This window comes from Saccoglossus kowalevskii, chromosome 19, assembly GCF_978046115.1.
Source record: "Saccoglossus kowalevskii chromosome 19, keSacKowa6.1, whole genome shotgun sequence".
NCBI classification, from domain to species: Eukaryota; Metazoa; Hemichordata; class Enteropneusta; family Harrimaniidae; genus Saccoglossus; species Saccoglossus kowalevskii.
In genome coordinates this window covers 5234614-5260416 of record NC_140659.1, presented here as the reverse complement: position 1 = coordinate 5260416, position 25803 = coordinate 5234614, and positions in this window count along the sequence as shown.

The following is a 25803-nucleotide window of genomic DNA, read 5'->3' as shown; positions in this document are numbered from 1 at the left end:
TAGTTTGGTACCGATCGTGTTTATTGTAACCTGGGATATATAGTGGTGATTGCAGACCAGGTATAACTTAGTAGTTTCGGACCTGTCGCGTTAAATGTAATATTGGATATATTGTTGTGATTGCAGCCTGGGGTATAACTTAGTAGTTTGGTACCTATCGTGTTAATTGTAACCTAGAATATATTGTGGTGATTGTAGCCTTGGGTATAAATTAGTAGCTCGGTACCTATCGTGTTATTGTAACCTGGGATATATTGTGGTGATTGCAGCACGGTGTATAACCTGGTAGTTTCGCCCCTGTTGTGTTAAATGTAATATTGGATATATTGTTGTGATTGCAACCTGGGGCATAACTTAGTGGTTTGGTACCTATCGTGTTAATTGTAACCTAGGATATATTGTGGTGATTGTAGCCTTGGGTATAACTTAGTAGCTTGGTACCTATCGTGTTATTGTAACCTGGGATATATTGTGGTGATTGCAGCACGGGCTATAACTTGGTAGTTTCGCACCTGTTGTGTTAAATGTAACATTGAATATATTGTTGTGATTGCAGCCCGGGGCATTAATTAGTAGTTTGGTACCTATCGTGTTATTGTAACATTGGATATATTGTGGTGATTGCAGCCTTGGGTATAACTGTATAAGTAGTTTGGTACCTATCGTGTTAATTGTAACTTGGAATATATTGTGGTGAATGTAGCCTGGGGTATAAATAAGTAGTTTGGTACCTATCGTGTTAATTGCAACCTGGGATATATTGTGGTGATTGTAGCCTGGGGTGTAACTAAGTAATTTGGTACCTATCGTGTTAATTGTAAGCTGGGACATATTGTGGTGATTGCAGCCTTGGCTATAACTTAGTAGTTTGGTACCTATCGTATTAATTGTAACCTGGGACATAGTGGTGATTGCAACCTGGTGCATAACTTAGTGGTTTGGTACCTATCGTGTTAATTGTAACCTAGGATATATTGTGGTGATTGTAGCCTTGGGTATAACTTAGTAGCTTGGTACCTATCGTGTTATTGTAACCTGGGATATATTGTGGTGATTGCAGCACGGGCTATAACTTGGTAGTTTCGCACCTGTTGTGTTAAATGTAATATTCGATATATTGTTGTGATTGCAGCCTGTGGCATAACTTAGTAGTTTGGTACCTATCGTGTTATTGTAACATGGGATATATTGTGGTGATTGCATCACGGGGTATAACTTGGTAGTTTCGCACCTGTTGTGTTAAATGTAATATTGGATATATTGTTGTGATTGCAGCCTGGGGCATAAATTAGTAGTTTGGTACCTATCGTGTTAGTTGTAACCTGGCATATATTGTGGTGATTGCTGCCTGGGGTATAACTGTATTGGTAGTTTGGTACCTATCATGTTGTTGTACCTGGGATATATTGTGGTGATTGCAGCCTGGAGTATAACTTAGTAGTTTGGTACCTATCGTGTTAACTGTAACCGGGGATATATTGTGGTGATTGCAGCCTGGGGTATAACTTAGTAGTTTGGTACCTATCGTGTTAGTTGTATCCTGGGATATATTGTGGTGATTGCAGCCTGGGGTATAACTTAGTAGTTTGGTACATATCGTGATATTGTAACCTTGGATATATTGTGGTGATTGCAGCCTTGGGTATAACTGTATAAGTAGTTTGGTACCTATCGTGTTAATTGTAACCTGGAATATATTGTGGTGATTGCAGCCTGGGGTGTAACTAAGTAGTTTGGTACCTATCGTGTTAATTGTAACCTGGGATATATTGTGGTGATTGCAGCCTGGGTTATAACTAAGTAGTTTGGTACCTATCGTGTTATTTGTAACATGGGACATATAGTTTTGATTGCAACCTGGGGGATAACTTAGTAGTTTGGTACCTATCGTGTTAGTTGTATCCTGGGATATATTGTGGTGATTGCAGCCTTGGGTATAACTTAGTAGTTTGGTACCTGTCGTGTTATTGTATCCTTGGATATATTGTGGTGATTGCAGCCTTGGGTATAACTGTATAAGTAGTTTGGTACCTATCGTGTTAATTGTAACCTGGAATATATTGTTGTGATTGCAGCCTGGCGTGTAACATCGTGATTTGTTAAATATCGTGTTATTGTAACCTGGGATATATTTTGGTGATTGAAGCCTTAGGTATAACTGTATTAGTAGTTTCGCACCTATCGTGTTAATTGTAACCTGGGACATATTTTGGTGATTGCAGCCATGGCTATAACTTAGTAGTTTGGTACATATCGTATTAATTGTAACCTGGGACATAGTGGTGATTGCAGCCTGGGTATAACTTAGTAATTTGGCACATATCTTGTTATTGTAAAAAGGAATATATTGTGGTGATTGCAGCACGGGCTATAACTTAGTAGTTTCGCATCTGTCCTGTTAAATGTAATATTGGATATATTGTTGCGATTGCAGCCTGGGGTATAATTTAGTAGTTTGGTACCTATCGTTTTAACTGCAACCTGAGATAAATTGTGGTGATTGCAGCCTGGGGTATAACTTACTAGTTTGGTACCTATCGTGTTAACTGTAACCGGGGATATATTGTGGTGATTGCAGCCTGGGGTATAACTTAGTAGTTTGGTACCTGTCGTTTTAATTGCAACCTGAGATAAATTGTGGTGATTGCAGCCTTGGGTATAACTGTATAAGTAGTTTGGTACCCATCGTGTTAATTGTAACCTGGAATATATTGTGGTGATTGTAGCCTGGGGTGTAACTAAGTAGTTTGGTACCTATCGTGTTAATTGTAACCTGGGATATATTGTGGTGATTGCAGCCTGGGTTATAACTAAGTAGTTTGGTACCTATCGTGTTAATTGTAACCTGGAATATATTGTGGTGATTGCAGCCTGGGGTGTAACTAAGTAGTTTGGTACCTATCGTGTTAATTGTAACCTTGGATATATTGTGGTGATTGCAGCCTTGGGTATAACTGTATAAGTAGTTTGGTACCTATCGTGTTAATTGTAACCTGCAATATATTGTTGTGATTGCAGCCTGGGGTGTAACTTCGTGATTTGTTAAATATCGTGTTATTGTAACCTGGGATATATTTTGGTGATTGAAGCCTTAGGTATAACTGTATTAGTAGTTTCGCACCTATCGTGTTAATTGTAACCTGGGACATATTTTGGTGATTGCAGCCATGGCTATAACTTAGTAGTTTGGTACCTATGGTATTAATTGTAACCTGGGACATAGTGGTGATTGAAGCCTGGGTATAACTTAGTAATTTGGCACATATCTTGTTATTGTAAAAAGGAATATATTGTGGTGATTGCAGCACGGGGTATAACTTAGTAGTTTCGCATCTGTCCTGTTAAATGTAATATTGGATATAGTGTTGCGATTGCAGCCTGGTGTATAATTTAGTAGTTTGGTACCTATCGTTTTAATTGCAACCTGAGATAAATTGTGGTGATTGCAGCCTGGGGTATAACTTACTAGTTTGGTACCTATCGTGTTAACTGTAACCGGGGATATATTGTGGTGATTGCAGCCTGGGGTATAACTTAGTAGTTTGGTACCTATCGTTTTAATTGCAACCTGAGATAAATTGTGGTGATTGTAGCCTGGGGTATAACTTAGTAGTTTGGTACCTATCGTGTTAATTGTAACCTGGGATATATTGTGGTGATTGCAGTCTGGGTTATAACTAAGTAGTTTGGTACCTATCGTGTTATTTGTAACATGGGACATATAGTTTTGATTGCATCCTGGGGGATAACTTAGTAGTTTGGTACCTATCGTGTTAGTTGTATCCTGGGATATATTGTGGTGATTGCAGCCTTGGGTATAAATTAGTAGTTTGGTACCTGTCGTGTTATTGTAACCTGGGATATATTGTGGTGATTGCAGCCTTGGGTATAACTGTATAAGTAGTTTGGTACCTATCGTGTTAATTGTAACCTGGAATAAATTGTTGTGATTGCAGCCTGGGGTGTAACTTCGTGATTTGTTAAATATCGTGTTATTGTAACCTGGGATATATTTTGGTGATTGAAGCCTTAGGTATAACTGTATTAGTAGTTTCGCACCTATCGTGTTAATTGTAACCTGGGACATATTTTGGTGATTGCAGCCATGGCTATAACTTAGTAGTTTGGTACATATCGTATTAATTGTAACCTGGGACATAGTGGTGATTGCAGCCTGGGTATAACTTAGTAATTTGGCACATATCTTGTTATTGTAAAAAGGAATATATTGTGGTGATTGCAGCACGGGGTATAACTTAGTAGTTTCGCATCTGTCCTGTTAAATGTAATATTGGATATATTGTTGCGATTGCAGCCTGGGGTATAATTTAGTAGTTTGGTACCTATCGTTTTAATTGCAACCTGAGATAAATTGTGGTGATTGCAGCCTGGGGTATAACTTACTAGTTTGGTACCTATCGTGTTAACTGTAACCGGGGATATATTGTGGTGATTGCAGCCTGGGGTATAACTTAGTAGTTTGGTACCTATCGTTTTAATTGCAACCTGGGATAAATTGTGGTGATTGCAGCCTTGGGTATAACTGTATAAGTAGTTTGGTACATATCGTGTTAATTGTAACCTGGAATATATTGTGGTGATTGCAGCCTGGGGTGTAACTAAGTAGTTTGGTACCTATCGTGTTAATTGTAACCTGGGATATATTGTGGTGATTGCAGCCTGGGTTATAACTAAGTAGTTTGGTACCTATCGTGTTATTTGTAACATGGGACATATAGTGGTGATTGCAACCTGGGGGATAACTTAGTAGTTTGGTACCTATCGTGTTAGTTGTATCCTGGGATATATTGTGGTGATTGCAGCCTTGGTTATAACTTAGTAGTTTGGTACCTGTCGTGTTATTGTAACCATGGATATATTGTGGTGATTGCAGCCTTGGGTATAACTGTATAAGTAGTTTGGTACCTATCGTGTTAATTGTAACCTGGAATATATTGTTGTGATTGCAGCCTGGGGTGTAACTTCGTGATTTGTTAAATATCGTGTTATTGTAACCTGGGATATATTTTGGTGATTGAAGCCTTAGGTATAACTGTATTAGTAGTTTCGCACCTATCGTGTTAATTGTAACCTGGGACATATTTTGGTGATTGCAGCCATGGCTATAACTTAGTAGTTTGGTACCTATCGTATTAATTGTAACCTGGGACATAGTGGTGATTGCAGCCTGGGTATAACTTAGTAATTTGGCACATATCTTGTTATTGTAAAAAGGAATATATTGTGGTGATTGCAGCACGGGGTATAACTTAGTAGTTTCGCATCTGTCCTGTTAAATGTAATATTGGATATATTGTTGCGATTGCAGCCTGGGGTATAATTTAGTAGTTTGGTACCTATCGTTTTAATTGCAACCTGAGATAAATTGTGGTGATTGCAGCCTGGGGTATAACTTACTAGTTTGGTACCTATCGTGTTAACTGTAACCGGGGATATATTGTGGTGATTGCAGCCCGGGGTATAACTTAGTAGTTTGGTACCTATCGTTTTAATTGCAACCTGAGATAAATTGTGGTGATTGTAGCCTGGGGTATAACTTAGTAGTTTGGTACCTATCGTGTTAGTTGTATCCTGGGATATATTGTGGTGATTGCAGCCTTGGGTATAACTTAGTTGTTTCGTACCTGTCGTGTTATAGTAACCTTGGATATATTGTGGTGATTGCAGCCTTGGGTATAACTGTATAAGTAGTTTGGTACCTATCGTGTTAATTGTAACCTGGAATATATTGTTGCGATTGCAGCCTGGGGTATAATTTAGTAGTTTGGTACCTATCGTTTTAAATGCAACCTGAGATAAATTGTGGTGATTGCAGCCTGGGGTATAACTTACTAGTTTGGTACCTATCGTGTTAACTGTAACCGGGGATATATTGTGGTGATTGCAGCCTGGGGTATAACTTAGTAGTTTGGTACCTATCGTTTTAATTGCAACTTCAGATAAATTGCGGTGATTGCAGCCTGGGGTATAGCTTAGTAGTTTGGTACCTATCGTGTTAGTTGTATCCTGGGATATATTGTGGTGATTGCAGCCATGGGTATAACTTAGTAGTTTCGTACCTGTCGTGTTATTGTAACCTTGGATATATTGTGGTGATTGCAGCCTTGGGTATAACTGTATAAGTAGTTTGGTACCTATCGTGTTAATTGTAATTTGGAATATATTGTGGTGAATGTAGCCTGGGGTATAACTAAGTAGTTTGGTACCTATCGTGTTAATTGTAACCTGGGACATATTGTGGTGATTGCAGCCTTGGCTATAACTTAGTAGTTTGGTACCAATCGTGTTAATTGTAAATTGGAATACATTGTGGTGAATGTAGCCTGGGGTATAACTAAGTAGTTTGGTACCTATCGTGTTAATTGTAACCTGGGATATATTGTGGTGATTGCAGACTGGGGTGTAACTAAGTAGTTTAGTACCTATCGTGTTAATTGTAACCTGGGATATATTGTGGTGATTGCAGCCTTGGCTATAACTTAGTAGTTTGGTATCTATCATGTTAATAGTAACCTGGGATATATTGTGGTGAATGTAGCCTGGGGAATAACTAAGTAGTTTGGTACCGATCGTGTTTATTGTAACCTGGGATATATAGTGGTGATTGGAGACCGGATATAACTTAGTAGTTTCGGACCTGTCGCGTTAAATGTAATATTGGATATATTGTTGTGATTGCAGCCTGGGGTATAACTTAGTAGTTTGGTACCTATCGTGTTAATTGTAACCTAGGATATATTGTGGTGATTGTAGCCTTGGGTATAAATTAGTAGCTCGGTACCTATCGTGTTATTGTAACCTGGGATATATTGTGGTGATTGCATCACGGGGTATAACTTGGTAGTTTCGCACCTGTTGTGTTAAATGTAATATTGGATATATTGTTGTGATTGCAGCCTGGGGCATAAATTAGTAGTTTGGTACCTATCGTGTTAGTTGTAACCTGGCATATATTGTGGTGATTGCTGCCTGGGGTATAACTGTATTGGTAGTTTGGTACCTATCATGTTGTTGTACCTGGGATATATTGTGGTGATTGCAGCCTGGAGTGTAACTTAGTAGTTTGGTACCTATCGTGTTAACTGTAACCGGGGATATATTGTGGTGATTGCATCCTGGGGTATAACTTAGTAGATTGGTACCTATCGTGTTAGTTGTATCCTGGGATATATTGTGGTGATTGCAGCCTTGGGTATAAATTAGTAGTTTGGTACCTGTCGTGTTATTGTAACCTGGGATATATTGTGGTGATTGCAGCCTTGGGTATAACTGTATAAGTAGTTTGGTACCTATCGTGTTAATTGTAACCTGGAATAAATTGTTGTGATTGCAGCCTGGGGTGTAACTTCGTGATTTGTTAAATATCGTGTTATTGTAACCTGGGATATATTTTGGTGATTGAAGCCTTAGGTATAACTGTATTAGTAGTTTCGCACCTATCGTGTTAATTGTAACCTGGGACATATTTTGGTGATTGCAGCCATGGCTATAACTTAGTAGTTTGGTACATATCGTATTAATTGTAACCTGGGACATAGTGGTGATTGCAGCCTGGGTATAACTTAGTAATTTGGCACATATCTTGTTATTGTAAAAAGGAATATATTGTGGTGATTGCAGCACGGGGTATAACTTAGTAGTTTCGCATCTGTCCTGTTAAATGTAATATTGGATATATTGTTGCGATTGCAGCCTGGGGTATAATTTAGTAGTTTGGTACCTATCGTTTTAATTGCAACCTGAGATAAATTGTGGTGATTGCAGCCTGGGGTATAACTTACTAGTTTGGTACCTATCGTGTTAACTGTAACCGGGGATATATTGTGGTGATTGCAGCCTGGGGTATAACTTAGTAGTTTGGTACCTATCGTTTTAATTGCAACCTGAGATAAATTGTGGTGATTGCAGCCTTGGGTATAACTGTATAAGTAGTTTGGTACCTATCGTGTTAGTTGTAACCTGGAATATATTGTGGTGATTGCAGCCTGGGGTGTAACTAAGTAGTTTGGTACCTATCGTGTTAATTGTAACCTGGGATATATTGTGGTGATTGCAGCCTGGGTTATAACTAAGTAGATTGGTACCTATAGTGTTATTTGTAACATGGGACATATAGTGGTGATTGCAACCTGGGGGATAACTTAGTAGTTTGGTACCTATCGTGTTAGTTGTATCCTGGGATATATTGTGGTGATTGCAGCCTTGGTTATAACTTAGTAGTTTGGTACCTGTCGTGTTATTGTAACCATGGATATATTGTGGTGATTGCAGCCTTGGGTATAACTGTATAAGTAGTTTGGTACCTATCGTGTTAATTGTAACCTGGAATATATTGTTGTGATTGCAGCCTGGGGTGTAACTTCGTGATTTGTTAAATATCGTGTTATTGTAACCTGGGATATATTTTGGTGATTGAAGCCTTAGGTATAACTGTATTAGTAGTTTCGCACCTATCGTGTTAATTGTAACCTGGGACATATTTTGGTGATTGCAGCCATGGCTATAACTTAGTAGTTTGGTACCTATCGTATTAATTGTAACCTGGGACATAGTGGTGATTGCAGCCTGGGTATAACTTAGTAATTTGGCACATATCTTGTTATTGTAAAAAGGAATATATTGTGGTGATTGCAGCACGGGGTATAACTTAGTAGTTTCGCATCTGTCCTGTTAAATGTAATATTGGATATATTGTTGCGATTGCAGCCTGGGGTATAATTTAGTAGTTTGGTACCTATCGTTTTAATTGCAACCTGAGATAAATTGTGGTGATTGCAGCCTGGGGTATAACTTACTAGTTTGGTACCTATCGTGTTAACTGTAACCGGGGATATATTGTGGTGATTGCAGCCCGGGGTATAACTTACTAGTTTGGTACCTATCGTGTTAACTGTAACCGGGGATATATTGTGGTGATTGCAGCCTTGGGTATAACTTAGTAGTTTCGTACCTGTCGTGTTATTGTAACCTTGGATATATTGTGGTGATTGCAGCCTTGGGTATAACTGTATAAGTAGTTTGGTACCTATCGTGTTAATTGTAACTTGGAATATATTGTGGTGAATGTAGCCTGGGGTATAACTAAGTAGTTTGGTACCTATCGTGTTAATTGTAACCTGGGACATATTGTGGTGATTGCAGCCTTGGCTATAACTTAGTAGTTTGGTACCAATCGTGTTAATTGTAACTTGGAATACATTGTGGTGAATGTAGCCTGGGGTATAACTAAGTAGTTTGGTACCTATCGTGTTAATTGTAACCTGGGATATATTGTGGTGATTGCAGACTGGGGTGTAACTAAGTAGTTTAGTACCTATCGTGTTAATTGTAACCTGGGATATATTGTGGTGATTGCAGCCTTGGCTATAACTTAGTAGTTTGGTATCTATCATGTTAATAGTAACCTGGGATATATTGTGGTGAATGTAGCCTGGGGAATAACTAAGTAGTTTGGTACCGATCGTGTTTATTGTAACCTGGGATATATAGTGGTGATTGCAGACCGGATATAACTTAGTAGTTTCGGACCTGTCGCGTTAAATGTAATATTGGATATATTGTTGTGATTGCAGCCTGGGGTATAACTTAGTAGTTTGGTACCTATCGTGTTAATTGTAACCTAGGATATATTGTGGTGATTGTAGCCTTGGGTATAAATTAGTAGCTCGGTACCTATCGTGTTATTGTAACCTGGGATATATTGTGGTGATTGCAGCACGGGGTATAACCTGGTAGTTTCGCCCCTGTTGTGTTAAATGTAATATTGGATATATTGTTGTGATTGCAACCTGGGGCATAACTTAGTGGTTTGGTACCTATCGTGTTAATTGTAACCTAGGATATATTGTGGTGATTGTAGCCTTGGGTATAACTTAGTAGCTTGGTACCTATCGTGTTATTGTAACCTGGGATATATTGTGGTGATTGCATCACGGGCTATAACTTGGTAGTTTCGCACCTGTTGTGTTAAATGTAATATTCGATATATTGTTGTGATTGCAGCCTGTGGCATAACTTAGTAGTTTGGTACCTATCGTGTTATTGTAACATGGGATATATTGTGGTGATTGCATCACCGGGTATAACTTGGTAGTTTCGCACCTGTTGTGTTAAATGTAATATTGGATATATTGTTGTGATTGCAGCCTGGGCATAAATTAGTAGTTTGGTACCAATCGTGTTAGTTGTAACCTGGCATATATTGTGGTGATTGCTGCCTGGGGTATAACTGTATTGGTAGTTTGGTACCTTTCATGTTGTTGTACCTGGGATATATTGTGGTGATTGCAGCCTGGAGTATAACTTAGTAGTTTGGTACCAATCGTGTTAACTGTAACCGGGGATATATTGTGGTGATTGCAGCCTGGGGTATAACTTAGTAGTTTGGTACCTATCGTGTTAGTTGTATCCTGGGATATATTGTGGTGATTGCAGCCTGGGGTATAACTTAGTAGTTTGGTACATATCGTGATATTGTAACCTTGGATATATTGTGGTGATTGCAGCCTTGGGTATAACTGTATAAGTAGTTTGGTACCTATCGTGTTAATTGTAACCTGGAATATATTGTGGTGATTGCAGCCTGGGGTGTAACTAAGTAGTTTGGTACCTATCGTGTTAATTGTAACCTGGGATATATTGTGGTGATTGCAGCCTGGGTTATAACTAAGTAGTTTGGTACCTATCGTGTTATTTGTAACATGGGACATATAGTTTTGATTGCAACCTGGGGGATAACTTAGTAGTTTGGTACCTATCGTGTTAGTTGTATCCTGGGATATATTGTGGTGATTGCAGCCTTGGGTATAACTTAGTAGTTTGGTACCTGTCGTGTTATTGTAACCTTGGATATATTGTTGTGATTGCAGCCTGGGGTGTAACTTCGTGATTTGTTAAATATCGTGTTATTGTAACCTGGGATATATTTTGGTGATTGAAGCCTTAGGTATAACTGTATTAGTAGTTTCGCATCTATCGTGTTAATTGTAACCTGGGACATATTTTGGTGATTGCAGCCATGGCTATAACTTAGTAGTTTGGTACATATCGTATTAATTGTAACCTGGGACATAGTGGTGATTGCAGCCTGGGTATAACTTAGTAATTTGGCACATATCTTGTTATTGTAAAAAGGAATATATTGTGGTGATTGCAGCACGGGGTATAACTTAGTAGTTTCGCATCTGTCCTGTTAAATGTAATATTGGATATATTGTTGCGATTGCAGCCTGGGGTATAATTTAGTAGTTTGGTACCTATCGTTTTAATTGCAACCTGAGATAAATTGTGGTGATTGCAGCCTGGGGTATAACTTACTAGTTTGGTACCTATCGTGTTAACTGTAACCGGGGATATATTGTGGTGATTGCAGCCTGGGGTATAACTTAGTAGTTTGGTACCTATCGTTTTAATTGCAACCTGAGATAAATTGTGGTGATTGCAGCCTTGGGTATAACTGTATAAGTAGTTTGGTACCTATCGTGTTAATTGTAACCTGGAATATATTGTGGTGATTGCAGCCTGGGGTGTAACTAAGTAGTTTGGTACCTATCGTGTTAATTGTAACCTGGGATATATTGTGGTGATTGCAGCCTGGGTTATAACTAAGTAGTTTGGTACCTATCGTGTTATTTGTAACATGGGACATATAGTGGTGATTGCAACCTGGGGGATAATTTAGTAGTTTGGTACCTATCGTGTTAGTTGTATCCTGGGATATATTGTGGTGATTGCAGCCTTGGTTATAACTTAGTAGTTTGGTACCTGTCGTGTTATTGTAACCTTGGATATATTGTGGTGATTGCAGCCTTGGGTATAACTGTATAAGTAGTTTGGTACCTATCGTGTTAATTGTAACCTGGAATATATTGTTGTGATTGCAGCCTGGGGTGTAACTTCGTGATTTGTTAAATATCGTGTTATTGTAACCTGGGATATATTTTGGTGATTGAAGCCTTAGGTATAACTGTATTAGTAGTTTCGCACCTATCGTGTTAATTGTAACCTGGGACATATTTTGGTGATTGCAGCCATGGTTATAACTTAGTAGTTTGGTACCTATCGTATTAATTGTAACCTGGGACATAGTGGTGATTGCAGCCTGGGTATAACTTAGTAATTTGGCACATATCTTGTTATTGTAAAAAGGAATATATTGTGGTGATTGCAGCACGGGGTATAACTTAGTAGTTTCGCATCTGTCCTGTTAAATGTAATATTGGATATATTGTTGCGATTGCAGCCTGGGGTATAATTTAGTAGTTTGGTACCTATCGTTTTAATTGCAACTTGAGATAAATTGTGGTGATTGCAGCCTGGGGTATAACTTACTAGTTTGGTACCTATCGTGTTAACTGTAACCGGGGATATATTGTGGTGATTGCAGCCTGGGGTATAACTTAGTAGTTTGGTACCTATCGTTTTAATTGCAACCTGAGATAAATTGTGGTGATTGCAGCCTTGGGTATAACTGTATAAGTAGTTTGGTACCTATCGTGTTAATTGTAACCTGGAATATATTGTGGTGATTGCAGCCTGGGGTGTAACTAAGTAGTTTGGTACCTATCGTGTTAATTGTAACCTGGGATATATTGTGGTGATTGCAGCCTGGGTTATAACTAAGTAGTTTGGTACCTATCATGTTATTTGTAACATGGGACATATAGTGGTGATTGCAACCTGGGGGATAATTTAGTAGTTTGGTACCTATCGTGTTAGTTGTATCCTGGGATATATTGTGGTGATTGCAGCCTTGGTTATAACTTAGTAGTTTGGTACCTGTCGTGTTATTGTAACCTTGGATATATTGTGGTGATTGCAGCCTTGGGTATAACTGTATAAGTAGTTTGGTACCTATCGTGTTAATTGTAACCTGGAATATATTGTTGTGATTGCAGCCTGGGGTGTAACTTCGTGATTTGTTAAATATCGTGTTATTGTAACCTGGGATATATTTTGGTGATTGAAGCCTTAGGTATAACTGTATTAGTAGTTTCGCACCTATCGTGTTAATTGTAACCTGGGACATATTTTGGTGATTGCAGCCATGGTTATAACTTAGTAGTTTGGTACCTATCGTATTAATTGTAACCTGGGACATAGTGGTGATTGCAGCCTGGGTATAACTTAGTAATTTGGCACATATCTTGTTATTGTAAAAAGGAATATATTGTGGTGATTGCAGCACGGGGTATAACTTAGTAGTTTCGCATCTGTCCTGTTAAATGTAATATTGGATATATTGTTGCGATTGCAGCCTGGGGTATAATTTAGTAGTTTGGTACCTATCGTTTTAATTGCAACCTGAGATAAATTGTGGTGATTGCAGCCTGGGGTATAACTTACTAGTTTGGTACCTATCGTGTTAACTGTAACCGGGGATATATTGTGGTGATTGCAGCCTGGGGTATAACTTATTAGTTTGGTACCTATCGTTTTAATTGCAACCTGAGATAAATTGTGGTGATTGCAGCCTGGGGTATAATTTAGTAGTTTGGTACCTATCGTTTTAATTGCAACCTGAGATAAATTGTGGTGATTGCAGCCTGGGGTATAACTTACTAGTTTGGTACCTATCGTGTTAACTGTAACCGTGGATATATTGTGGTGATTGCAGCCTGGGGTATAACTTAGTAGATTGGTACCTATCGTTTTAATTGCAACCTGAGATAAATAGTGGTGATTGCAGCCTGGGGTATAACTTAGTAGTTTGGTACCTATCGTGTTAGTTGTATCCTGGGATATATTGTGGTGATTGCAGCCTTGGGTATAACTGTATAAGTAGTTTGGTACCTATCGTGTTAATTGTAACCTGGGACATATTGTGGTGATTGCAGCCTTGGCTATAACTTAGTAGTTTGATACCAATCGTGTTAATTGTAACTTGGAATACATTGTGGTGAATGTAGCCTGGGGTATAACTAAGTAGTTTGGTACCTATCGTGTTAATTGTAACCTGGGATATATTGTGGTGATTGCAGACTGGGGTGTAACTAAGTAGTTTAGTACCTATCGTGTTAATTGTAACCTGGGATATATTGTGGTGATTCCAGCCTTGGCTATAACTTAGTAGTTTGGTATCTATCATGTTAATAGTTACCTGGGATATATTGTGGTGAATGTAGCCTGGGGAATAACTAAGTAGTTTGGTACCGATCGTGTTTATTGTAACCTGGGATATATAGTGGTGATTGCAGACCGGGTATAACTTAGTAGTTTCGGACCTGTCGCGTTAAATGTAATATTGGATATATTGTTGTGATTGCGGCCTGGGGTATAACTTAGTAGTTTGGTACCTATCGTGTTAATTGTAACCTAGGATATATTGTTGTGATTGCAGCCTGTGGCATAACTTAGTAGTTTGGTACCTATCGTGTTATTGTAACATGGGATATATTGTGGTGATTGCATCACGGGATATAACTTGGTAGTTTCGCACTTGTTGCGTTAAATGTAATATTGGATATATTGTTGTGATTGCAGCCTGGGGCATAAATTAGTAGTTTGGTACCTATCGTGTTAGTTGTAACCTGGCATATATTGTGGTGATTGCTGCCTGGGGTATAACTGTATTGGTAGTTTGGTACCTATCATGTTGTTGTACCTGGGATATATTGTGGTGATTGCAGCCTGGAGTAGAACTTAGTAGTTTGGTACCTATCGTGTTAACTGTAACCGGGGATATATTGTGGTGATTGCAGCCTGGAGTATAACTTAGTAGTTTGGTACCTGTCTTGTTAATTGCAACCTGAGATAAATTGTGGTGATTGCAGCCTGGGCAATAACTTAGTAGTTTGGTACCTATCGTGTTAGTTGTATCCTGGGATATATTGTGGTGATTGCAGCCTGGGGTATAACTTAGTAGTTTGGTACATATCGTGATATTGTAACCTTGGATATATTGTGGTGATTGCAGCCTTGGGTATAACTGTATAAGTAGTTTGGTACCTATCGTGTTAATTGTAACCTGGAATATATTGTGGTGATTGCAGCCTGGGGTATAACTTAGTAGTTTGGTACATATCGTGATATTGTAACCTTGGATATATTGTGGTGATTGCAGCCTTGGGTATAACTGTATAAGTAGTTTGGTACCTATCGTGTTAATTGTAACCTAGGATATATTGTGGTGATTGCAGCCTGGGGTATAACTAAGTAGTTTGGTACCTATCGTGTTATTTGTAACATGGGACATATAGTGGTGATTGCAGCCTTGGCTATAACTTAGTAGTTTGGTACCTATCGTGTTAATTGTAACCTGGGATATATTGTTGTGATTGCAGCCTGGGGTATAACTTAGTAGTTTGGTACATATCGTGTTATTGTAACCTTGGATATATTGTGGTGATTGCAGCCTTGGGTATAACTGTATAAGTAGTTTGGTACCTATCGTGTTAATTGTAAACTTGGAATATATTGTGGTGAATGTAGCCTGGCGTGTAACTAAGTAGTTTGGTACCTATCGTGTTAATTGTAACCTGGGATATATTGTGGTGATTGCAGCCTGGGGTATAACTAAGTAGTTTGGTACCTATCGTGTTATTTGTAACATGGGACATATAGTGGTGATTGCAGCCATGGCTATAACTTAGTAGTTTGGTACCTATCGTGTTAATTGTAACCTGGGATATATTGTTGTGATTGCAGCCTGGGGTATAACTTAGTAGTTTGGTACCTATCGTGTTAATTGTAACCTAGGATATATTGTGGTGATTGTAGCCTTGGGTATAACTTAGTAGCTTGGTACCTATCGTGTTATTGTAACCTGGGATATATTGTGGTGATTGCAGCACGGGCTATAACTTGGTAGTTTCGCACCTGTTGTGTTAAATGTAATATTCGATATATTGTTGTGATTGCAGCCTGTGGCATAACTTAGTAGTTTGGTACCTATCGTGTTAATTGTAACCTAGGATATATTGTGGTGATTGTAGCCTTGGGTATAAATTAGTAGCTCGGTACCTATCGTGTTATTGTAACCTGGGATATATTGTGGTGATTGCAGCACGGGGTATAACCTGGTAGTTTCGCCCCTGTTGTGTTAAATGTAATATTGGATATATTGTTGTGATTGCAACCTGGGGCATAACTTAGTGGTTTGGTACCTATCGTGTTAATTGTAACCTAGGATATATTGTGGTGATTGTAGCACGGGGTACAACTTGGTAGTTTCGCACCTGTTATGTTAAATGTAATATTGGATATATTGTTGTGATTGCAGCCTGGGGCATAAATTAGTAGTTTGGTACCTATCGTGTTAGTTGTAACCTGGCATATATTGTGGTGATTGCTGCCTGGGTTATAACTGTATTGGTAGTTTGGTACCTATCATGTTGTTGTACCTGGGATATATTGTGGTGATTGCAGCCTGGAGTATAACTTAGTAGTTTGGTACCTATCGTGTTAACTGTAACCGGGGATATATTGTGGTGATTGCAGCCTGGGGTATAACTTAGTAGTTTGGTACCTATCGTTTTAGTTGTATCCTGGGATATATTGTGGTGATTGCAGCCTGGGGTATAACTTAGTAGTTTGGTACATGTCGTGTTATTGTAACCTTGGATATATTGTGGTTATTGCAGCCTTGGGTATAACTGTATTAGTAGTTTGGTACCTATCGTGTTAATTGTAACCTGGAATATATTGTGGTGATTGCAGCCTGGGGTATAACTTAGTAGTTTGGTACATATCGTGTTATTGTAACCTTGGATATATTGTGGTGATTGCAGCCTTGGGTATAACTGTATAAGTAGTTTGGTACCTATCGTGTTAATTGTAAACTGGGATCTATTGTGGTGATTGTAGCCTGGGGTATAACTAAGTAGTTTGGTACCTATCGTGTTAATTGTAACCTGGGATATATTGTGGTTATTGCAGCCTTGGGAATAGCTGTATAAGTAGTTTGGTACTTATCGTGTTAATTGTAACTTGGAATATATTGTGGTGAATGTAGCTTGGGCTATAACTAAGTAGTTTGGTACCTATCGTGTTAATTGTAACCTGGGATATATTGTGGTGAATGTAGCCTGGGGTGTAACTAAGTAGTTTGGTACCTATCGTGTTAATTGTAACCTGGGATATATTGTGGTTATTGCAGCCTGGGGTATAACTAAGTAGTTTGGTACCTATCGTGTTATTTGTAACATGTGACATATAGTGGTGATTGCAGCCTTGGCTATAACTTAGTAGTTTGGTACCTATCGTGTTAATTGTAACCTGGGATATATTGTGGTGAATGTAGCCTGGGGTATAACTAAGTAGTTTGGTACCTATCGTGTTAATTGTAACCTGGGATATATTGTGGTTATTGCAGCCTTTGGTATAGCTGTATAAGTAGTTTGGTACCTATCGTGTTAATTGTAACTTGGAATATATTGTGGTGAATGTAGCCTGGGGTATAACTAAGTAGTTTGGTACCTATCGTGTTAATTGTAACCTGGGATATATTTTGGTGATTGCAGCATGGGGTGTAGCATAAATCCCCCTATTGTTCTCAGAAATTAGGTTCCCAAGTACAGCAATGTACTGTCCTAGTCTCTCAAAAGACAAACTGTGTGTTTATATGGCACAACCCCTTAATATATTCGGTTAGGAAACAATTTGATTTGATTTTATTCTGTTGTCTAGATGCATTTTTCGATATTTATATTTTTTCAATCAGAATGTACCGAGTATCATTTTTTGGAAGTATATCTGAGTTGCATAGGGGAGAAATTAACATATCACAAGATGTCATTTTATCGACATTGCTATTTGTGAGGACAGAATTATGCCAGCATACACAGACACCACAAACATTTGTTTCCAAAATTGGTTATAAAGTGTATTAATTAAAAACTGGTCATTGTAAACTAATAGCAAACTGAATTATTTTTTGCAGATAATGACAATTTATAAAAAGGAAAAAACTTTTTATATATGGGACATAAGAAGTTGAAGAACCAGGATTTATGGACGTTAAGGGAAGAAAAAAGTTTAACCAGTATTGATGGATGCAATGGTTTAGCATTCGCATGTTTATCAGTTTTACGCTTGCACACAGATTTTGAAAGTTCCAAGTGTGTAGAGTCACTGTACATTGCTTTCCATAATATTGAAAAAATCCTGCAGAGATCAATAATGGGAAAAAATTTGACATTCCTACATCTTGGAGAAAAAATATTTTACACTAGAAAAAGAATAGCACAAAAACAAAGAGGAGAAAAAACAATTTTGCACAGCCCCCTCCTTAAGCTAATCGCCTCTCAAGAAAACTTGATAAATATCTGGAGGAGTATGACATTGCAAACCTAAAATACTAATATCCACTAAAACAGTCTCTATGGCTGTGCACTACATCAACAAAAAACATGGCATACTTTTAGTATTGCTTACATATACTTGTTTTGTTTAATGTTTTCATTAATTATTCAATTTCTGTACTTCATGTGTTTGTACACTGAGCTGAATAATTAAGACGATGTTTAGAAGCAATGTTTTAACCCCCTCCCTCCCCCATATGACATTTTTACTTTGCAAAGCTGTACCTCCCAGATCTTTAGTTGTTTATGCATAAAGGGTCTTTGGTTATAAATTATTTACTTTCCAGTCATTTTTTGAAGCGTAAGCCTTTGTCATACTTTCGGCTGTGGTGACTTCCTGTCACTATGTTTTTGTTTCCCTTTGGTTAGCTAAACATAAACGCTTGTTAAAAATCACACTTGGAAGTAAGAGGTTCTAATGGAATAGCAAGCAATCTAATCTATTCCTGAAATTGTTAAATTATATATAGTGTTATCTGGAAATGTAAAAATAAACTTCTAGAAATGTGTTATTCAGTTCAAAAAATAAACTGGTTGCATGCAGAATCCCAGAGAAACAATTGCATGTATATGCAGGAATAGACGGATGTTGCAGCAGCAGAAGTTTGGGCCTGGACATTCCAGTCGCATTTTTAAAATGATTTTAAATAATGTTTGTATTCTTAACAAACTGTTACATGAGAGGGGGCAGAGCATGAAATAATATTTTAGTTTTGGAAACTATACAAAGATGTGTGTTTCAGTTCAGTAATTCAATACCTTTGATGAGCCATTATTAATAGCACACTAAGGGTTAGATTTGAATAGATTCCTAGTGAGATTGATGCATTCTTAATTAAAAAAAAACTTAAAAAGTTTTACTGCTACTAAATTATACAAGTTCTTAGAGGGACTTTGACCAAGTGCAGGCTAAGATTTAAGCTAATCCCAAATGTTTGCATATCAGCTATACGCAATTGTGTTCACTCACAGGAGGGCCCAACAGTTATAGCACAGGCCACAGTGTTGAGGGTCTGTGCACTGGCTAAGAACACCCAAACTTGTTTCCCAAGGGAAGCAGCAATTATGAACAAACAAATAAACAGCAATGGTACAGTGCCATAACTACGCTGTTAACCAAAACAAACCAACCACAAATTATCGAACCAACCACCATATATTTTTCTCCTTTAATATTTGTTTTTTCATTCCTTTTCCATGTTTTATTGATTTATAATGCTTATTTTTTGTTATTAATATCACCAGTTTTTTCAATTGTTTTTTTTAAACCATTGTGGTGCTTCCGATACAAGTTTGCTGATAGTTGGAATGGAATTTTTGTGACGTTGATTGGTACACTCAGAAGCAAAACATCACATGTGCAAATTTACATTACACCCCAAAACGGCATGCGCACGCATGCGAAACACCATATCTTCGACTTCTGAAGAAGTCGTCTACTAGTATCCCACCAGTCATCACTCCGTACATGCTTCCACACTGATTGGGTCGCTGTAGTAGAGCATACAACAACTCCAATTTGGTTCGCTGTCTACGACATGCACTAATAAAACTCTGTATTCTGTAACATCGTTATATACTGTTTCTGTTTCTGTTCAAATAAATCGGTCCATCTTTGCTCGCTTTTTAGTGCACGTCGCTTCATAAATTTGAACGAAACATGTCAGCAGCAGAAATTTCGCGTTCGTAAACAGCTGCTTAACAAAGTCACCGACTGATGGCACCCTTAGCCCGTGCTAAGGACTGGCCCTCCCAATGCATGGTCTAGTCAAAATGCAAACATCAGCTTAAATCTTAGCCAGTACTTCATGTAGCATGAACATTACTATTGTCCAGCATTATAATACCGTGAACAAACAAACATGCCATTCACTGCTAAGTCAGCTAGCTACACACATGGAGCGCTATGCTAGACCCCCCCCCATATAACTTACTGAACCACCCAACACTGTTTTGTACACATGCAGTAGTCGTGGAATATTTTCACAGATATTTTTCATATCGCATTAAACCATTCATAATAGCAGAATATAAAAATGAAGCAGAGCATCATGGGTATTTTTTAGTTGATTGTGTCTAAGCCACTTTAAAATCACCTTCCATCTACCCTTCCACATAAACTTCTACAGTTTATAACACACATTATGAAAAGTTACTGATTAAGTATTGCAATGTAAAATGTTATAGTTTGGGTGTATTTGAAGACTAAACTTTAGTTTTTTGTCATTATTAAAATGGGAATTTTGTTTATGTTTGAGCTTAACCCCACTCATAAAGACATGCTCTTTTTTCGGATTAATAACTCGCTGTTTATGTGACATTTTGGAGTAACTCCCTGTGACTTTTTGGAGTAACCAGCTGTTTATGCGACTTTTTTGGGTGGAAAGTCAGTTGCTGGGTATTTTGGGGGTTGCACACTGTTCGAATGTTCAGTAGTGAATGTCTTGCTTGTTTGTTCAAGGTATTATAATGCTGGACATTGCCTTTATAAGAACAGGAAGTAGTACAGAGTCTCATTGTCAGTCCATTTTTATCTCAAGAATAATGTCACAGAATGTGCTTGTATTGATTGTCAAGTTTAGTATAGTTATGAATGAGAATAGTTATGAATATAATAGTTAAATTTTCAAATGGACATCAAGTACAATGGTATTTTGGGTGATTAGCCTGGGCTCATGTTTGCACAAACTTCGTTAGCGCCTGTGATAAGGGTCTAGACCGCATTTTGAAAATGGGTCATCTTCTATGTTGAATAACCTATTGCATTACACTATATATTATTAAGTCAACAGTATCAAGTGCATGATCTGTTGTGATTTCAAAAACAAGTTAACCCATTTCAAATTTTTCAAAATCTTGTATTTTACGTTTACCTACAATTTTACTGGCTTAAAATTGAAGCAAACTGAAGCGAGGGAGGAAAAAGAGGAGAGCTGTCAATCCCAATGTGCCATTACTGGGTATATCTGTGACATAAAAAAAATGACCATTTTATTCATGTAATGAAAAATAAAATGATCATTATAATACCCATTAAAAAAATAGATTGTCACCCACTCCATCATTAAATAAAAAAAAAAACTATTATTCTGACCAGTGTAAAAATAGTGCTCATTATAACTACCAGTTGGAAATTACTGGTCAATATTTTGACCATTAAAAAAGTTCTGGTTGATATTCTGGCCATTACAAAAATAGTGGCCATTACAATGGCCAGAAGTGACTTTTTAAAGGGGTCTGAGGGGTGAAAAAAACAGAGTTAAAGTGAAATGAAAAATTATTATAACCTCCTCACTAACATAAAAGTATGAATTAATATTCAAAAGTTGTGAAAATTAAAACTTTCCGAAGAGCGACGGAATTTTCGAAAGTAATCCGGACGCTGTTCTTAGTAGTTTGGTACCTATCGTGTTAATTGTAAACTGGGATATATTGTGGTGAATGTAGCCTGGGGTATAACTAAGTAGTTTGGTACCTATCGTGTTAATTGTAACCTGGGATATATTGTGGTTATTGCAGCCTTGGGTATAGCTGTATAAGTAGTTTGTACCTATCGTGTTAATTGTAACTTGGAATATATTTTGGTGAATGTAGCTTTGGGTATAACTAAGTAGTTTGGTACCTATCGTGTTAATTGTCACCTGGGATATATTGTGGTGATTGCAGCATGGGGTGTATCTAAGTAGTTTAGTACCTATCGTGTTAATTGTAACCTGGGATATATTGTGGTGATTGCAGCCTCGGGTATAACTAAGTAGTTTGATACCTATCGTGTTAATTGTAACCTGGGACATATAGTGGTGATTGCAGCCTTGGCTGTAACTTAGTAGTTTGGTACCTATCGTGTTAATTGTAACCTGGGATATATTGTGGTGAATGTAGCCTGGGGTATAACTAAGTAGTTTGGTACCTATCGTGTTAATTGTAACCTGGGATATATAGTGGTGATTGCAAACTGGGTATAACTTAGTAGTTTCGGACCTGTCGCGTTAAATGTAATATTGGATATATTGTTGTGATTGCAGCCTGGGGCATAACTTAGTAGTTTGGTACCTATCGTGTTAATTGTAACCTAGGATATATTGTGGTGATTGTAGACTTGGGTATAACTTAGTAGCTTGGTACCTATCGTGTTATTTTAACCTGGGATATATTGTGGTGATTGCAGCACGGGGTATAACTTGGTAGTATTGCACCTGTTGTGTTAAATGTAATATTGGATATATTGTTGTGATTGCAGCCTGGGGCATAACTTAGTAGTTTGGTACCTATCTTGTTATTGTAACCTGGGATATATTGTGGTGATTGCAGCCTGGGGTATAACTGTATAAGTAGTTTGGTACCTATCGTGTTAATTGTAACCTGGGATATATCGTGGTGATTGCACCTGGGGTGTAACTAAGTAGTTTGGTACCTATCGTGTTAATTGTAACCTGGCATATATTGTGGTGAATGCAGCCAGGGGTATAACTAAGTAGTTTGGTACCTATCGCGTTAATTGTAACCTGGGACATATTGTGGTTATTGCAGCCTTGGGTATAGCTGTATAAGTAGTTTGGTACCTATCGTGTTAATTGTAACTTGGAATATATTGTGGTGAATGCAGCCTGGGGTGTAACTTCGTGATTTGGGACCTAACGTGTTAACTGTAACCGGGGATATATTCTGGTGATTGCAGCCTGGGGTATAACTTATTAGTTTGCTACCTATCGTGTTAGATGTAACCTGGGATATATTGTTGTGATTGCAGCCTGGGGTATAACTTAGTAGTTTGGTACCTTTCCTGTTAATTGCAACCTGAGATATATTGTGGTGATTGCAGCCTGGGGTATGACTTAGTAGTTTGGTACCTATCGTGTTAGTTGTATCCTGATATATACTGTGGTGAATGCAGCCTGGGGTATAACTAAGTAGTTTAGTACCTATCGTGTTAATTGTAACCTGGGATATATTGTGGTGATTGCAGCATGGGGTGTATCTAAGTAGTTTAGTACCTATCGTGTTAATTGTAACCTGGGATATATTGTTGTGATTGCAGCCTCGGGTATATCTAAGTAGTTTGATACCTATCGTGTTAATTGTAACCTGGGACATATAGTGGTGATTGCAGCCTTGGCTGTAACTTAGTAGTTTGGTACCTATCGTGTTAATTGTAACCTGGGATATATTGTGGTGAATGTAGCCTGGGGTATAACTAAGTAGTTTGGTACCTATCGTGTTAATTGTAACCTGGGATATATAGTGGTGATTGCAAACTGGGTATAACTTAGTAGTTTCGGACCAGTCGCGTTAAATGTAATATTGGATATATTGTTGTGATTGCAGCCTGGGGCATAACTTAGTAGTTTGGTACCTATCGTGTTAATTGTAACCTAGGATATATTGTGGTGATTGTAGACTTGGGTATAACTTAGTAGCTTGGTACCTATCGTGTTATTTTAACCTGGGATATATTGTGGTGATTGCAGCACGGGGTATAACTTGGTAGTATTGCACCTGTTGTGTTAAATGTAATATTGGATATATTGTTGTGATTGCAGCCTGGGGCATAACTTAGTAGTTTGGTACCTATCTTGTTATTGTAACCTGGGATATATTGTGGTGATTGCAGCACGGTGTATAAATTGGTAGTTTCGCACCTGTTGTGTTAAATGTAATATTCGATATATTGTTGTGATTGCAGCATGGGGAATAACTTAGTAGTTTGGTACCTATCGTGTTAGTTGTAACCTGGGATATATTGTGGTGATTGCAGCCTGGGGTATAACTGTATAAGTAGTTTGGTACCTATCGTGTTAATTGTAACCTGGGATATATCGTGGTGATTGCAGCCTGGGGTGTAACTAAGTAGTTTGGTACCTATCGTGTTAATTGTAACCTGGCATATATTGTGGTGAATGTAGCCAGGGGTATAACTAAGTAGTTTGGTACCTATCGCGTTAATTGTAACCTGGGACATATTGTGTTTATTGAAGCCTTTGGTATAGCTGTATAAGTAGTTTGGTACCTATCGTGTTAATTGTAACTTGGAATATATTGTGGTGAATGCAGCCTGGGGTGTAACTTCGTGATTTGGGACCTAACGTGTTAACTGTAACCGGGGATATATTCTGGTGATTGTAGTCTGGGGTATAACTTATTAGTTTGCTACCTATCGTGTTAGATGTAACCTGGGATATATTGTTGTGATTGCAGCCTGGGGTATAACTTAGTAGTTTGGTACCTTTCCTGTTAATTGCAACCTGAGATAAATTGTGGTGATTGCAGCCTGGGGTATAACTTAGTAGTTTGGTACCTATCGTGTTATTGTAATCTTGGATATATTGTGGTGATTGCAGCCTTGGCTATAACTGTATAAGTAGTTTGGTACCTATCGTGTTAATTGTAACTTGGAATATATTGTGGTGAATGTAGCCTGGGTAAACTTAGTAATTTGGCACATATAGTTTTATTGTAACACGAGATATATTGTGGTGATTGCAGCACGGGATATAACTTAGTAGTTTCGCACCTGTCGTTTTAAATGTAATATTGGATATATTGTTGTGATTGCAGCCTGGGGCATAACTTAGTAGTTTGGTACCCATCGTGTTAGATGTAACCTGGGACATATAGTGGTGATTGCAGCCTGGGTATAACTTAGTAATTTAGCACATATCGTGTTATTGTAACATGGGATATATATTGTGGTGATTGAAGCCTGGGGTATAACTTAGTAGTTTGGTACCTATTTTGTTAGATGTAACCTGGGACTTATAGTGGTGATGGCAGCCAGGGTATAACTTAGTAATTTGGCACAAATCGTGTTATTGTAACATGGAATATATTGTTGTGATCGCAGCACTGGGTTTAACTTAGAAGTTTGGTACCTATCGTGTTAATTGTAACCTAGGATATATTGTCATGATTGTAGCCTTAGGTATAACTTAGTAGCTTGGTACATATCGTGTTATTGTAACCTGGGATATATTGTGGTGATTGCAGCCAGGGTATAACTGTATTAGTAGTTCGGTACCTATCGAGTTAATTGTAACCTGGGATATTTTGTGGTGATTGCAGCCTGGGTTATATCTTAGTAGTCAGTTACCTATCGTGTTAATTGTAACTTGGGATATATTTTTTGTTTGCAGCCTTGGGTATAACTGTATAAGTAGTTTGGTACCTATCGTGTTTATTGTAACTTGGAATATATTGTGGTGAATGTAGCCTGGGTAAACTTAAACTCATAGTTGCTGTCGACATAGGAAGTAAAGTAAGCAAATAACACCGAATAAACGGCAAGGTAAAGACTATGTCTAATTATAGTAAATACGTACTGCGTGCGTGACTCGAACCGGCGCTCGCGTACGGCTCCTAATCGCCTAGCCTCACGCCACTTCACGTCTTCCCCTCGGCCACCGGGCATCCCCAAAAAAGGATGCTTAATAACCGAGCTTATTACGTGCAGAGAACGTGAAACCCGTCCACGCGATACGCGCCACAC